Source organism: Myotis brandtii, unplaced genomic scaffold (assembly GCF_000412655.1).
Source record: "Myotis brandtii unplaced genomic scaffold, ASM41265v1 scaffold436, whole genome shotgun sequence".
NCBI lineage: Eukaryota > Metazoa > Chordata > Mammalia > Chiroptera > Vespertilionidae > Myotis > Myotis brandtii.
In genome coordinates this window covers 408,186-412,660 of record NW_005366679.1, presented here as the reverse complement: position 1 = coordinate 412,660, position 4,475 = coordinate 408,186, and the positions used below count along the sequence as shown (strand labels likewise).

The 4,475-nt window shown below is 43.2% G+C and overlaps 1 protein-coding gene across 1 annotated transcript in view; it reads right to left on the bottom strand.

The window, feature by feature from the left end:
• The window catches only part of MBNL1 (muscleblind-like splicing regulator 1), a 197,899-nt gene that overhangs the window by 172,014 nt on the left and 21,410 nt on the right, over positions 1-4,475 (bottom strand). The window lies entirely within an intron of this gene.

The window sequence follows — 4,475 nt, the reverse complement described above, 5'->3', positions numbered from 1 at the left end:
CGGGGGAGGGAGCGGAGAGCAGAAGGGAACCCCAGCCCGCGCTGGCGAGGTGCATCCCCGCCGCCGCCCGGTGGTATCTTCCATCTTACACGTCCCACATGATAACCTCCCAGCCCGGGTGCCCACGGGGCGCGTTCCTAGCACTTTCGGCTCCTCCTGGGCAGACGCATCGGTGTGTGTGCTGCAGGCGCCCGAGGGATGGGGCTTGGTAAGGGAGCCCGCAAGGTGAGGCTGAAGGTGAGAATCCGAGGAGGATCCGGCAGTGGGATCGGAGGGGGCTGCCGCCTGAAAAATGCACCCCACGGTTTGTTTGAACCTGGATGGCTCACGGGCGGGAAAAACATCTGCAAGACCAACCTCCGATGAGTATCTTTCTCAAGTAACAGGGTGTCCGCAGTTTTGGAATTCCTCAGTCGGGCGGATGGTCACACAAGCACAAACACAAGCACAAGCTTCCCATCTAGTTTGTAAATAATTTTTGGAATGTAAAAAAGCCCCTTTCTTGCCCACTCCGAGTTATTTGATTGATAGAAAGCAGTCTTCCCTCCCCTCCCCCCAACCCTCTTAATAAATAAAATATCATTTTCTGAAATACTGGATTATCCCAAGGCAAATAAGTCATATTGTTGTTGGCGCAAAAGAAACCAAATCATAATATCATAATTCACTGGGTGTTATAAGATGTAACTTGGCTTCACTTGGAATGGAAAGAATCCTAGACTTAACATAAAGTGATTGGTGTGATAAAGTGATGGAAATTTGGGGGGTAGAATTTTCTTTGGATTTAAGGAATGTTGATAACTTGTTCAATGATGCTAATTGAAAACATTTGCTTCATGTTTGGACACAATTTGGAACCAGATGGTAGATATGGTTCCATGTTCTTCCTACAACTTACTGTTAAGTTGTGTTAAAGAGGGTGGGACCAGCTGAAGAAGGGGCAGGGAAAAAACATGAAATGTGCTCAAGTACAGAAATACTTCCAGAGGCATTAGTAAGGAGCTTGAATTCTCGGCCCTTGGCTAGGTCCAGGAAACACCGAGTTAATACTGCACACTGCTCCCTTCCAGAACTGATTCGTTAATTAATTAAATGGTGCCCCTTCTCGGTGTTCATGATTAAAATCTACCCAAGTGCACACACAGTTGAAGCAAATTAAAAAGGACACTGGCACTTTCTCCGAGAATCTGGATGGACATTCTCTACCTGCCAATTAATAGCTACAAGGACTTCCTTCTCGTTCCGCATTTATTTCAACAACTATGGTGCCTGCTATGCCAGAGATGCCAGAGTGGTTGTAAGACAGAGTCGGTCCCTACCCTCAAGGATAATACCTCTACTTGGGAAGAGACAAACCCAGCAGGCTCCTGAGAAGTTACTTTAATGGGTACTTTAAAAGGTGAGTAGAGCCCTAGCTGTTTTGGCTCACTAGATAGAGCGTCAGAGCGTCGGTGTGTAGACTGAAAGGTCCCGGGTTCAATTCTGGTCAAGGGCACATACCTCAGTTGCAGGATCCTCCGGCCAGGCCCCTGGTCAGGGCTATGTGCAGGAGGCAACCAATTGATGTGTTTCTCTCACATCAATATTTCTCTCTGTCTTTCCCTCTCTCTTCCACTCTCTAAAAATCAATGGAAAAATATCCTCAGGTGGGTGAGGATTTAAAGAAAAAAAAAAAAACAGGTGTGTAGAAATTAGCTAAATGGAAAAGGAGTTGAGGCCTGGTCAAATGGAGAAAAGAGCATGGCCAATACAGCAGACTGCCTGTTAGAAGAGGAGGATCAGAGCTGGGGAGTGGCAGATGAGGTAAGAGTAGGTCTGCCTTTAGCCAAGGCATCTCAACTTTACTCTGAAAACTGCGATGAACTAGAAGAGTTGACACAGCAAGGAGATATGTGGAGTTTGGACTTGCATTTCAGAAAGATCCTGTGGCAACAGCTTGAGGGGGACTGAAGTGTGGGGTGGCAGCCTATGGAAGAAGGCTGAATGGGTGTGGACAGACTGGAACAGTGACTCATGCAGGGAAGGAGAGGAGGAGCCTTGGGAGGCGTCCAGATCCCTGGCTTCGCCTACTGAATTGTTTGCTACTTGCCTTTTAGTTTCTTTAGTTTGCCTGCCATGCTCCACAACGGCAGCCTCTGACTGCGGAGCTGGGCCACCTCTGCATCTGCTGGCAGGTCGGTGCCCTCGCTGGTTTCCATGTGCCTCTCTCTGCTCAGGACGTCCAATGAACAGCCAAGGGCTAATCCCACTTGTGGGAAATTATTTCCAATTGTTCTCAGACCTTGTGGAGTTCCAAGTTAGTGCTTTGGTGTGTTTTTCTTGTGGGTTAGAAAATTTGCTATTTGGAACAACATCGTGAAAAACAGGACTTTGAATCTGTGCATGGAGCAAGAGGGGAAATTATTTTTCCACTTCAGCACTGGAGGGCCGGGGGGAGGGGGGGGTGTTGTGGGAACAAAAGAGAAATTGAAACTGAGACATATTTTCTGCTCCACTGAACAGACTACAAAGAAATACAAGAAAGACCCTGAATGTTAAAAACAAAATGAACAACCCGGTAACTAACAAAGAGAAAAAATGTTATTTTACATCTGAGAGAGGAAAAGGATGGCTAAAAAAAAAAAAAACAGAAACAAACAAAACCCTCATATAAAACAATGATCAACCAAGGACTCAAAAATGAGTTAAAGCCAAGCCAGTGTGGCTCAGTGGTTGAGTGTCAACTCATCAACCAGGAGGTCATGGTTTGATTCCTGGTCAGAGCACATGCCCAGGTAGTGGGCTCTATCCCCAGTAGGGGACGTGCAGGAGGCAGCTGATGATTCTCGCTCATCATTAATGTTTCTATCTCTCTGTCCCTCTCCCTTCCTCTCTCTGAAATCAATAAGAACATATAAAAATATTTTTTAAAAATTAAAGTAAATTGTGATATAAAATTTCACTGTCACTGGTTTAGCTTAATTTATCATAGACAATATCACATGAATAATGACATTTTAAATTTTGAAGCACTCTTGCAAATAGCAGCTCATATGTTAAAAATATTAGATCGTGTTGCCAGCTTTCAACTACCAGAGGAATTCTAACCACGTTTCAAATTGTGGAAATTATTAAAAAATTATTATAGTAATAAAAAGTAAATAGTTCCTCATTTAGAATACCCATCGATATTCTCTCGGTGCCAGGAGAGAATTATGGTTTCTCCTACTTCTGTGAAGTGTGGTTATGGTCCCCAGGTTGATGAGTGAGTACATCCATAAATATAATGAAGATCATTTGTGTGCAGTGGGAAAAATTATAGAAAACAATTTCAGATGAAATAAAACTACATTCTCAGATAAAAGAAAGCATGCGCACTGCGGGTTACTGAAATATTTCAGACCATTCAAGTCTTAATTATACCAACAGAAATACAGTTAAGAAATATGTTTTTTAGAGATAATATCAACTCCCTGGTTTACCAATAGTGCAGACAAAGGAAATGGTAGCATTTACCTTTGTCACAGGAACGGCAGTCATTAAGTGTGTAAGTGTGAGTGTAGGTGTTCTGAATTGTATCTTTCTTGTTCTACATACCACACGTATAGTTCAGTAAGCTCTCAATGCCTCCCAAGTATAATTTGCTTTTCTGTCCCCAACCCAAAAAAATCATATAAATTAACATTTCCCAAGAAGGTATGCTTTTCAAAAACCCAAATATGAAAGAGTCTCAAATCATTGATGTAGGAATGTTGTTTTTCTTACACCAGGATAAAAATAATCCACTGCAAGATAGTGTCAAAACTGAGACCCAATTCAGGTCCCTTGATTTCTAGTCCGTGTTTAAATATAGATGGTTAAGAGAAGAAGCTGTTGGAAGGCAATGAAGAGTTGGAAACATTCTCAGATGGGGAATCCCTTTTAAGTAGATGCAAAAAGTGCATCTCTGTTAAATTTCACAACAGGGGAGGAGGCACACTCTTTTACACCCTGGATTCAAACTTGTTCAAGAATAAACATACTTGATAGAATGACATGAATTTAGTTTACTTTCAAGGACCTTTATATATTTCACACACCAAAGTATGTTTTTAAAATTATACCCAGTATTTTAAATATATATAATATATGTTTTATTATATTCCAGAGGCCCAGTGCATGAAATTTGTGCATGGGTGGGGCCCCTAGCAGCTGCCAGCTGCTGGCCGGGGCCTGCCTTCATTCTGTGCCACCCCCTGGTGGTCAGTGCATGTCATAGCAAGTGATCAAACTCCTGGTTGGTCGAACTCCCGAGGGGACACTTTGTGTATATACACACACACACACACACACACACACACACACACACACAGTGGGGCCTTGACTTACGACTTTAATTCATTCCGAGACCGAGCTCGTTAAGGAGCTCGTTAACTCAAATTACTCTATCAACTCAATGCAAAAAATCCGCCGAGAGACAGCTGGTATCTCAAAAAACTCATTAGTCGGGACACTCG